Source organism: Amphibalanus amphitrite, unplaced genomic scaffold, assembly GCF_019059575.1.
Source record: "Amphibalanus amphitrite isolate SeventyFive unplaced genomic scaffold, NRLGWU_Aamphi_draft 001589F_arrow, whole genome shotgun sequence".
NCBI lineage: Eukaryota > Metazoa > Arthropoda > Thecostraca > Balanomorpha > Balanidae > Amphibalanus > Amphibalanus amphitrite.
In genome coordinates this window covers 62,628-75,331 of record NW_024883082.1, presented here as the reverse complement: position 1 = coordinate 75,331, position 12,704 = coordinate 62,628, and the positions used below count along the sequence as shown (strand labels likewise).

Sequence of the window (12,704 nt, the reverse complement as noted above, 5' to 3'; positions counted from 1 at the left end):
ATTTTTCAACATTCGTTTGGTAACTTCCTAGGTGAAAATCCGTTCGAGTAGGTTTGTTATAGTCAGTGAAAGCAATGACTCTCGTCCTAGCCAACCTTTCGCTTCGATAGAAAGTTGCCGGCTGTTTTGATAAACATGAACGATTCTGCTCTATTGCCAATGTCCTTTGGGGGTTAAAACGGGTGTCCGGTAGAGGCGATATGGGGTGGTGAATTTTACCACATTTACCCCATTTACGTGCCCAGAAGTGCTTTTTTGTTACAGTTAAAACTAGTTGCCTTTATTGGCCCACTCACGTTTCATAAATGCATTTAGAAGAGGGGTTGTGTTAAACGTTTCAAACGTTGTCATAATGTTTCTTCATTATAAGTAGGTACACAGGCCTAATATGTGCCATATATATATTTTTGCCGAGATAAACTCTTTCATTTTCAGTAGCTTGGATCTTGGTTTAAGCGGCGAGTGCACAGGAACGTGCACCCAGCAGCCTGACACAAGTCCTAGATTTTCACCACGCCTTTTATCGTTTGTCGGCTGTCGCAGTCCTCGAATGGAGTCGATGCTGGCGCCGCCACCGACCGTCCACCGCTGCAGCCAGGCGTCGCTCTCCTGAAGAAACTGCATGTGTTCCCCGCCGTTGCTGGATGGAGGCTGGATATCGCGCGTCGCTTTGAGCAGGAGTCGAACCGGGCGGAAGAGTTTAGCACATCGAGCAGGTCGTTGAGGCGCAGCAGGAGAGTAGCAGTCGGGAGTGCAGTGCGCGGGAGCTTGCCGTGGGTCGCATGCAATGTGATTACTGCTGCTACTGTCCGGCTCATCACCTGTAGGGCATAGCTGACTTTCATTTTTCAAAGCTGTTTGGCCTGATGTGTTTCTGGCTTAGTTTTGGAGCAGCCCGTGGGGAAGAAGCGCATTCCAGTGCGTAGAGTGTTTCTAAATGATTCCAAGAGGCTACTTCACCGTCTACTTCAATATCGTATTTCATTAAAGGAAATAGTTCACTTTTTAACATGGGTTTTGAACTGGAATAGCAGTTCCGTAGCTTGGGCTGAGACGAGCATAAATCAGGAGCTTTTACAGCCCAACGATCACCCTAGGCAAAGATATTCTATTTCTCGTCCCGAAAAAGGTGTCTTGCGTTGAGGATGTGTGCCTTGCATATATTTCCATCCAGTATGAAAAGAGCATGGGTCCCGAAAATTCTTCAGAAACTAGAGAAATTATCTACGAGAACTCTAGAGAAATTCTCGTACTGATCAATTAGGACATTCAGGGGAACATTATCAGATCGAGCAGATCGCCCAAATGCCGGTGGCTGCGATAATTTCTCTGTTTCTGAAGAATTTTCGGGACCCATGCTCTTTTCATACTGGATCGCGTGTGCCTTACAGAAACTGAAAAGTTCTTCCTATATCAAAATATAGAAAATAATATTTTGTTATAAAAAGGTTTTATTTTCTTTGCTGATTATTTTGAACATAAAAAATCATAAATCCGTTGCAAAAAAAATAATTTCGTGAAAGTGAACTATTTCCTTTAATGCATTTCGTATGAGGCACGTCATACAGAGCAGCAACCTCGTGCCCGTCCACGGTGAACAAGCCGGTTTCCGCAGCTCCGAGCAGTCTGTAGGTCGCCTGGTTGTTCTTTGACATGTCACAAGTTGTAGCTAGCACAGTGAATCCCGCTGTTGTTACACGTTGGACACACTGTGTTAACAGCTGCTGCTGCACAACGGAAACCGATGGGCTGTTTCCAGCGTTTGGTGACACTGACGCCCCGCACCATCATGGCCAAGGCGTGGTCGGCGCAGGCATTGGCGCGGCAGAGAGAGCCATGATCAGTGAAGCCCTCGATGACGTCATCACCCCGCTGGTAGGTCAACCTTGGTTTCAGCTGCATTTCGTCGAACGAAATGATGCACAGCTTGTCCTTGGCACTTGCTCCGGGGAACTTCTCTTTTATGAGAGCCAAGATAGCGTCATGAAAGCCAGGTCGCATCTGTATTTTTTCCATCTTCCTCCGCAGAGTTCGAGGGTGGGGAAGGAGTACCGTTTTTGTAGGAACCGATACGCCCTGGGACCAAGGCCATACATAGTCCTGGGACCCTGGAAGTAGAGCGCGAGTGCTCGCACTTCCTCATCTTCATTAAGTTTTAGACGAATTTCATCGAATTTCATTTAATTTTAGACCAATGTTAAAACTGTAATGCAATGAATATGTATAAATGCTCCCGTAACAATGTGTGCTAAAAGTTTCCAATAAAATATACGGTTACCATTTCAAAGTCACAGTCACAACTTGGCCCTTGAAGACGAATCATTCGACGATTGTTAAGAAAAAATGTATAAAATGTCTAAAATGTTAAGAAAATATATGAAAATGTAAACCCACGTGGAAAGAAATTCATCCGCATCCTCCGCATCTCCGGATATTCATCCGGCAAAATTCTTGATTTTTGGTTACACACGTGGCAATGCTAATCGAAGCTCCTGTCCATTCCATGTCGTAGACTATATATTCCGTGGTTATTGGTAAGAACAGATACAACCAAGAAGAGCGCCCCTGAAGAAAAGGTGGCGCACCGGATGGGTGCGATTTTAAGGTCTAAGGTCAGTCGGGGACCTCTAAGTTCGGATTAAGTGCTGCATGTTAGGGGTAAAAAATAGGGGCAAAAAAGCATCCCGATTTTGGCAGCATCGTCATGCTTTGTCATGGCACTCATCCACTCCCTCGGCCGAAATGTTATTTCTCTTTTGTATGAGTTCTGGCATAATCCCGCACATTATGCTGCATGTTGTTTGCCATGAAAAAAAAACAATGCATGTTCAGCTACGTTCTACGCAGTACGCACTAACCTAACCACCATCCCATCATCCACCACTAGCCACCATCCCGTTCTGTGCCCCCTTCCACCCCACACGAATCAGCCGAGATACTAGTCAGTCGGGCTAGAGCTATCCTATCCTCCCTTCCTGACTGCACAGCGCTAAAACCCAGAGCCGAGACTTCCCGAGCGCGACCTCTGACCCCACGTGGTCCGAAGGGTCGGCCGATGCCTAAGGGCGCGCCGCGCGCCGGCCACCCGGATAGCCTCTGCCGAGTCTCCCTTTCATACACCGTTTACTACGCGCTCGATTCATTCATGATCTGTGTTTCCGCGTTCCTCTCGTTAGATGGCTCTGCTGATGTCATAGGCGATCCCAGGAAGATTGCGGCCAGAATACCCCAAACGGCAGAAAATGAGGTATTCGGTGAATATCTCGGAAAGTATTTGGCATACAACGATGCAATTTCACAGTCTCGTGGTAAATGTGCATACACATAATTAGGGTTGATACTTATGCATTTGAACATTATATAGGACCAGATATGTCCGAAAAAGCAAAACCAACAAGACTTTTACTGGAGGACCGTACATGGGGCGAGACACTGTGCGGGCCATTCCCCTGGGGCGTGCTGCTGGGGCTCTGTCGGTAAAAAAAAAATCAACCCCAAATGCCACACACTTTGTTTCATTGTGGCTCTCATTTTGAAGATGTTTGCGGTCAATGATATTCGTGGAAGCTAGGAGGGAACATTTGCTTAGGCAGTGAAGTTGCTGATAACAGCTCGCAATCCTGGGCCCGGGCTGTTCAGTGTTCATGCCGTATAATGGATGTGGCGGCACTGGCTGGAGTTCCGCTGCAACAAAAGGCTCTTTCCCGAGACCCGTGGGGCTACTGGCGGGCCCTGTCGCCGTAGGGGCGTTTCGCGGACGGCCAGGCCAGGGGAACTTTACCTACGATACGGGGGGGGGGGGAAGAATGCGATAGGGGAGGATGGGGTAATTTGGCCGTTTTTTATGAAGCGCTGTTGCTCGAAATTGATGACATATTTCTGCACTCTCTCAACGCTGGCAGGTGTAGCATTCATTTTACTTTCTTGTACAGTAAACTGAAAATGATAGAGCAACTACTTATAGGGGAGACCCGGGAGGGATGGGCCGGTTTTGTGAAATGACCATTTTCTTCCAGTGGGCAGTGGCTAGGCCTGGTTTTTCACTCTGTGTACGTGAAATTGCCTTTAGGGTGTAAAGTGTGCCTGATATTTGGCATCTGGGATCAACTATTTTGACTCGAGATAACTTTTAGTAAATCATTCGCTTTTTTGATCCATCAAAATACACCAGGAGGTATGGGCCATGGCCCGGGAGGTATGGGCCGGTGTCATTTTCATATTCTTTTCTCGACATTGAGCACAATACTCGTATCTGGGATCGACCTTAAAGGGACTATCCCACCTTCTAAAATGTTGTTAAAACCAGTTGAATTGTGCCCGACTTTATAGATTGGATGACCAGGAACACGGTTCTGGCATTCATTTTTCATTAAACATCTTAGGCTTTCCATATTCCAAACACAAACTTTCAAATATGTGACGTCACAGCCCAAAATTACCTCCTTCCCCAGGCCACATTACTGTCATAAAGCTGATTCTTTTTACTCTGTAGGCACCACAACAAAGTTCAGACCAAGTTTTAAGCGATTTTTCAACGAACAAACCCATTTAAATCAGAATGACTAAACGAGGTGACGTCACACTAACGGTCGCTCCATGTTGAAGATAGGGCCTTGTACAAGGCCCATTTTCAAATGAAGGGAACGAATTTCTTCAACACCAAGAGGCCGCGGGGGTTGCAACCTAGATAGATAGTGGTTTCTGAACCTCGCCGCAAACTTGGCTATCTCAACTCAAACCCCATGTTAAAGGTGGGATAGTCCCTTTAAGCTCTCTTAGAGCCCAGGTAACGCATAAGCGGCCAACAGCTTACTTCATGGAGGTTACTCGGGCATATATTTATTTTGGTATACTCAATCATGTTCCATGAAATAAGACAAATAATATTGTTCTGTTCGAATGCAATTTGTATTCAAATTTTCGACCCTGCGCGACCAAAATAAAGCTTATTGAAGAGGACATCCAATGAAAGCATCATTTTATTGATTTAAGATCACTGGGGGTGGGTGGCCCGAACCTCCCGGTTAGGACGCTAGAATGTGCGTAGTATATCAGCTCATAATCTTGCGAGAAAGCCTCAAATTGTCTACCCAGTCATAATTTACATGCTTGAAACTGTATGTTAGCGATGGTCTGACATATTAAAACCAGTATAACGTCTTATGGGCGACTAACGGAGCGAGCGAGAGGGTGAGCCTTGCACGTGCGAAATTTCGAGGGGGTACCTCCAGCTGACTTGTGCACGGCACCCTACTAACCGGTCTCTAGCGATGTGCCAAATTTGAGCACAATCGGCCCAGCCGTTCTCGAGATCTGGAATCGGCACCCTGCACGTGCGCACGTGCAAAATGGGTCCCAACTGACTTTTGCACGGCACCCTACTAACCGGTCCCTAACCATGTGCCAAATTTGAGCGCCATCGGTCCAGCCGTTCTCGAGATTTGGAATCGACCCCTGCACGTGCGCACGTGCAGCAGCACCCCAACTCTGGCACATGTATATGCATTGCCTAGTGGGTGCCTACCTACATGCCAACTTTCAGCGCAATCGGCCAAGTAGTTACCGAGATATTGCAACAATTACAAAAGTGACACCTCTTCGTTTTGCACGTGGCACGTGCATAAGGGGTCACCCACATGCATCGGCAATAGTCCAATACTTGGTAGAAGGAATGAAGCTACCCTACAAAAATTACCGCGTGTAAATCGGTCAAGTGGTTGCTGAGATATAAGCCTCGCAAAAGCGTGACCACGGCCGGCCGGATACTCAGAAATTTCCGTTAATCTAAGGAAAGACTACGCTCGCTTCGCTCGCTCCGTAATGAGCCTGGTTCACATTAATTACGAATTTTCCGTATGTACCGTATTTTACTCGAAGAGAGCAAAAACGCTTTATCACCGCTCATTGCCAAAGGAGACTGAGGAAGATTTTGGAAATCACGTGGGTTGTATTGCGAAATGGCTGCTACCAGTTTACGCGGTCAAAAGTGGAAAATACGCATCATTTCTTCAAAACTGCGATGGTCCATACCTCCCGGGGGCCAATACCTCCCGGGTCTCCCCTACCTGAATTTTGACGTTTTACAAAGGTTTTATTTTAGGTATCATTGACTTATATGTATTTAGGATCAGTACTTAGGGTAAAGTGTTAAAATTGGATTATTGTTATTTATGGTAGCAACAACTTGTGATCGGTGGTGCAAAGAATGTTATCCGCACGTTCGCCATCTCTGCTTCAAATATGAATGTTTTAAATGTTCACTCTGAAGAAGCCACAAGGGCGAAATATCAGTGTCTTTATATATATTTTGTTTTTTTTCGTCATTTTTCGATTAAGTATGAGCAAAGGCTATTTCATCATCACTAAAACTATAATACTAACAATGCTCATCACAGCCATCAACCATATATGTTTTACAAAGGTCTTCAAAGCGGCCAAATTGCCCCGCTAGCAGGGTTATTTGGCCGGTGGGGTGGGGCAATTTGGCCGGTATTTATTTGATGCCTTGATTTTATTTTACAGGCGAGTCAGCTTCCAGGGCCTCGTCTAAGGAATTTTCACTAGGTGGGGGGGGGGGGGGGGAGGGGGCAGAGACTGAAGGGGCCAAACCTAGGGTACCCCCAAATCCTGTTTTCTCACCGGATTTAGGCCACTTGTTTTTCGTCATAGCGCTGAGACCATGATTTTTTTTTCACAAAAAAAGCAATCCGAGCCATTTTTTAACCCGCGCTTTGCTGGGGGGGGGGGGGCAGATTCTGCCTACTCCCAGATTTTCGTGATAACTCCAAAACCGTTGCAGATATCGCCATGAAGTTTGAGGTACCTTATCCTACATCAATTTGACATGGACTGAGCGAGTTTCATCGATATCCCTTGATTTTTTTTTAGAAAAGTTCGTTTTTGTGACGTCACTACAAGCCATTTTTGTTTTCGGTCAAAGTCGTCTAAATGTTTATAAATTAAAAAAACCGCCCGAAAAAGCCACCAAGTATGTGAAATGAAGCGCGCTACAAAACGGCTATCTCGGATTTTCAACACTGATTTTTTTACTCCAAAGTTTTCAAAAGCTGTGTTTAGAAAAACCTATGAAAACAAAAGGTTTTTTGCATTTAATCGGAATGATTGTTATTAACACCAATATCGACACCTTTTTTTAAACCCCACATCTGCTCTCCCGTGAATTTCCGGGAGGCACGAAAGGTCTCCTTTTAAAAGTGTTCAATCGTCAGATCCCGATCAAATATGTGTGTTCGTAGGCCTGTTCTGGTATTGCTTTATCTGCCAAGACAGACAAACTTGAGAAAAATCGAGTGATTGTACTTTTTTTGAAGGTCTCTAACCAACTTGTCTGAAATTCACCGGAGAACAAATGTGGGGTTTAAAAAAGGTCTGTCGATATTTGCTATGCTCATACCAAATTTTGATGCAATCCGTCAGTTTTTGTTCACAGAATGGCCGAAAAACCGCCAAACCCATACATGACAAAAAATTTATTGCAAATTTTGGAAGTTCTAAATCACCTACAACGATAAAAATGTCACTGTTCGATTCGCCATGAAAAACTGAATCAGAGCGACACCAATTTTGTTTCAAAAGACGTATTTCAAAATTTGACGTAGTTTGACCTGACTTAACCCTCGCATGTGTAGTGGGGGTCGGATGGACCCCCTCCCATGGTTTTTCGCGAATAACTCGCGTAAAAAGCGGCCAATCGCGACGAAACTTTCAGTACCCTCGCATTGATCAATTTTACACCTACCCTGAAAATTTCATGACCCTGACCCAAATGACCTTTGACCTGTGACCTCTTTTCCGAGACCATGTTTGGCCGGAATCGCGATTTCGCGTATGTCGGCTCGCACTAGCCGCGTGTTTGCAAGCTTTTCGTGGTTTCAAACGTTCAAACATGTGATTTGATGTTACTCCCGTGTGTGTCAAGGTCACCTGAAGGTCAGGTCAGGTCATTGACCTTTGGTGACCTCGGGTGACCTCGGTTCACTTTTTCGAGTTTTACATGTTTCTAGGCTAGTTTTTGGAGCTGAATTCGAATTTAGCAACCATTTGAACATTTACGAAGTAGTTTTGGTGACTTCGTAACATGTTACGAAGCTGTCAGAGGCGGTTGACACGTACTACGAATATCCGTCACGACGCCTACTGGTTGACCTGACCTGACCTGACCCGACCTGGTCTAAATGCTTCAAGACATCATCTGTGATCAAAACTAACACGATATTCGTGATCAGCACCCCGAAAAACCCCTTAGCAGCCACACTTTACGACTTTCTAACAGGTCCCGATTTTCCCGACTTTGGGTCATTGACCTGACCTGGAAGGTCAACCAATGACCTAGGACCTTAAAATTGGGTATCATCGGCTTCCTCTCGTCACGGGCAACACGCTCGTTTTTTCTGCGAAGCTCTAGCTCGATCAGGGGCCAAACGGCAAGGGGGGGGTCCAACCGACCCCCCCCCCCCCCTACACATTAGAAGCTGGCAAACGCCGCACACATGCGAGGGTTAACCTGAGGTTGACCTAGACCAGAATTTCATCCAAATGTGATCCAAATCATTTAGTGAGTATCACCCAGTGGCGCAGCCAGGGGGGGTCAGAGGGTCAGCTGACCCCCCCGAAATTGCTGTCAGGGGCCCCCCGCTCGAGAGAGAGAGAGAGAGAGAGAGAGAGAGAGAGAGAGAGAGAGAGAGAGAGAGAGAGAGAGAGAGAGAGAGAGAGAGAGAGAGGAGAGGAGGAGATCCTATCTACATAATCGGACGGGTCCGCTTCGAAAAGTGCGTACTGGGACACCACGGGTGAGGGGTAGGCCTGAGGCCCCGGGAGAACGGGCCCCGGAGCCCCGGGTGGACGGAGCCCGGGCCCCCGGGAGAACGGGTCCCGAGCCCCGGGTGGACGGGGCCCGGACCCCCCGGTGGATGGGGCCCAGGCCCTCGGGAGAACGGGCCCGGGCCCCGGGTGGACGGGGCCCGGGCCCGTTCTGCGGGTCGACTGCGGGTAGATGGGGCCCGGACCCCCGGGTGGACGGGGCCCGGGCCCCCCGGTGGATTGGTTCGGGCCCCGGGAGTACGGGCCCCGGGTGGACGGGGCCCGGACGCAAATTCCCAATAATGCTACACGCTACGCACCTCCAGCGCTGACTGGCTGGTTGTCGCGGGAGATGACGTCATAGTCTGACGCCCGCGCTCATTGACCTGCGGGTTATGTGACGTCACATCCATCAGCCAAGCAATAGTCAGACAAGGTGGCGTCTATTCGCTAGTCCAGATATTGGTTAAGGAAACTTACGAGGACGATATACGAGTCTATGCACGAACCACATGCGGACCTGAGGCGCGAATTCAAGGGGGCGATATGGCCTTGATTGCTGGCGTTTGTTAGGTGCGCTGACCCAATCAGGGGCGGATCCAGGGGGGGGCATCTGGGGGCCGATGCCCCTAGCCTATCGAAAAATGCCGCCCCTCCGCCGCCGAAGGCGGCGGAGGGCGGCTTTTTTCCATACGTGATGAAGTGCATTTTACGGAAATGACCCGCATTTCTTTGAAGCTCATTTCATAATAATCTCTGGTAGTAACTATCTGAATTTATATTTAACCCTCAGAGTATGTCGCTTCTCTCCCTGAAGTCAGAGTGCCGCCCCTTAATTCGAAGTACCGCTACTTAAAGTCATATTGCTACCCTTTGAAGTAGTAGTGCCGCTCTCGGAAGTCGAAATGCCGCCCTCGGAAGTCGTAGTGCCGCCCTCTGTACTCGTAGTGCCGCCCTCTGAAGTCATAGTGCCGCCCTCCGCAGTCCTCGTGAAGCTCCTTGAAGTCATTGCGCCGCCCTCTGAAGTCATAGCGCCGCTCTCTGAAGTCATAGTGTTACCCTCTGAAGTCATAGCGCCGCCCTCTGAAGTCATAGTGCCGCCCTCTGAAGTCATAGTGCCGCCCTCTGAAGCATAGTGCTGCCCTCTGAAGTCATAGTGCCGCCCTCTGAAGTCATAGTGCCGCCCTCTGAAGTCATAGTGCCGCCCTCCGCAGTCTTCGTAAAGCTCCTTGAAGTCATTGCGACGCCCTCTGAAGTCATAGCGCCGCCCTCTGAAGTCATAGTGCCGCCCTCTGAAGTCATAGCGCCGCCCTCCAGTCTTCGTGAAGGTCCTTGAAGTCATTGCGCCGCCCTCTGAAGTCATAACGCCGCCCTCTGAAGTCAAGTGCCGCCTCTGAAGTCATAGTGCCGCCCTCCGGTTGTCCCGAAGTGACGAGATATTTCCCACCCAGTCGGAGTAAATAAGGCGCTTCAAATATTATCCAGCATAAAATTAGTTGTTGAACCCGGTGCCTGACAAATTTGCTGTTTCACTTTCTCATTTTGGCGCCAGTGTTTACACGGCCAATAGCCATTCGTCTAATACCTAGTAGGGCAGGTCATCAAGTGGCGTATTAATATGTTGGAAAGGGGAGGAGGCCAAACATGGGAATTAAGAAGGGGTCCTATCTTAACTTTAGGGGCCCCAGTGGTAACCTACTTTACCCGAGACCGGGTGCGGTTCCTAGCCAACTTTGCCAATGTTTCCCCTCGCATCCGGGCGCATAGCTCGTGAACCGTAAAGGCCGCCGTCCACTGGTGCGGAATTCCGTCCGGAGTCCGTCCGGAATGTCTCCGCACGCTGGCCGCATCCGGTCCGGATGCGGTCCGGATGCGGAGAGCTCACGGACACCATGCGGAGACCGCACCGACTACGGACGGAGACTGTGACAAATGTGACGAATTGAGAGATGCATGGATGACGCCATGATTTTCTGAAATATTTAAAATAAAATAAGACATTACAACAAACATTACAGATGAATTATTGTCTTTTCTGCATTTATAATTATAGCTCAGCATATTTTTTTGATGATGGTAGCTGTGTTATGATGCGGATATATAACATAAATACAAAGTATGCAGATAATTCGGGAGATCTAAAATATATTAAATGTTTGGTAATGCCTTATCGCTACCAAGGTGATATAAACAAACAATTGACATCCGGCATCTGCACTCTGCAGCGATATCTTATATGCGCCGTCAATAGCTTTCTGTCGACTTTCCAGGAGCTTGATATATACGTACGCTGCCGTCTTCGTTCTTGTTATTGTTAAGTATACATAGGCTACGTTCGTTTTGTGTTTATTGTTCTTATTGTATTTCATACCGTTTATTGTTCAAGTGTTCTGTATAAGTGTAACTATGGATGTACGTGTCGGCCTGGCTCAGGCTCGGCTCCGTGTGGCTGTGGAGCACGCTCGTCGGCGGCCACGTCGGCGAGTATGGGTGACCGACGTGCTGCAGCGGCGTAAAGCTCGTGGCGAGTTTTATCATCTCGTGCAGGAGCTGCGACTCCTGGACCCGGATAGGCACCAGACCTATTTCCGGATGAGCCGCGACTCGTTTGACCTAATCCTGTCTAAAATCGGACCGCTGATCACCCGCCAGCACACCAACTTCCGAGAGCCCATCGAGCCGGCTCAGCGTCTGGCCATCACCCTCCGCTACCTCGCCTCAGGGATGGAGTTCGCCGCGCTGGCGCCCACCTACCGACTCGGCGAACGGACGGTGCGAGCCATCGTGTGGGACACGTGTGCCGCCATCGTGGCTGTCCTCGGCCCGGAGGTGCTGCCGGCCCCGACCGAGGCCACCTGGAGGCGGAGCGAAGCGGCCTTCAACCAGCTGTGGGACTTCCCCAACTGCGTGGCGGCCATTGACGGGAAGCACGTCCTGATCAAGGCACCAGCAAACTCAGGCAGTGAGTACTTCAGCTACAAGAAGACTTTCAGCACCGTACTTCTGGCTGCCGTCGACGGTAACTACCGCTTCGTGTACGTGTCGGTGGGGAGCGCTGGGAGGGAGTCCGACGGCGGCATTTTCGGCCGCAGCGACCTGGCTGAGAAGCTGAGGGACGGGACGCTCGGCCTGCCACCAGCCAAGCCGCTCCCGGGCACGGAGGTGACGCTGCCACATGTGTTTGTGGCGGACGAGGCGTTCCTTCTCACCGCTAACATCATGCGGCCGTACCCAGGCCGCACCGAGGCCAGGCTCGGCCGGCCAGCGGCGGTCTTTAACTACCGCCTGTCCCGGGAACGGCGCGTGGTGGAGAATGCCTTCGGCATCATGTCCCAGATGTGGCGACTCCTGACACGGCCGCTCAACGTCTCCGTGGACCACGCCTGCCAGCTGGTCTACACCATCTGCGTCCTGCACAACTTCCTGCGCCGTGACGACGCAGCCGGAGCACCACCCCGAGTCGACGGCACGGAGGCTGAGCAGGCGAACGGTGGCGGGGGCGGCGCGCTGGTGGACCTCCGCGGCCGTCTGGCGGCTCACCCTCACAACTACCCCGTCCGGGCGGAGCAGATCCGACAGCAGTTCACACACTTCTTCATGGGCCCGGGAGCCGTGCCCTGGCAAGAGTAGGAAGCTGTCGGATGTCGGTGTGTGTCAGTGTGTGACACGTGTCTTGGAACTAGTGTGTACTAGAGTTCCATGTGCGGTGAGCTTCATACGCTACGTGCATGGGTTAGGAGATGTTATTGAGGCATTATCGTACTTGTCAGCTGAAATGTTGCAAGCTGAATATGAGATGCGCCACTGCTGCACTTCAAATATAACAAGTTTACTCTCATTGGTGTTATATTGTAAAAGATTGGAACGTCAGCTGGGGCTAACAG

The 12,704-nt window shown here is 49.4% G+C and overlaps 1 protein-coding gene across 1 annotated transcript in view; it reads left to right on the top strand.

The window, feature by feature from the left end:
• LOC122374030 (queuine tRNA-ribosyltransferase catalytic subunit 1-like) overlaps positions 1–12,704 on the top strand; it is a gene marked incomplete at its 5' end in the record, with an annotated part of 111,749 nt that overhangs the window by 54,446 nt on the left and 44,599 nt on the right. The gene's annotated exons all lie outside the window — the stretch shown is intronic.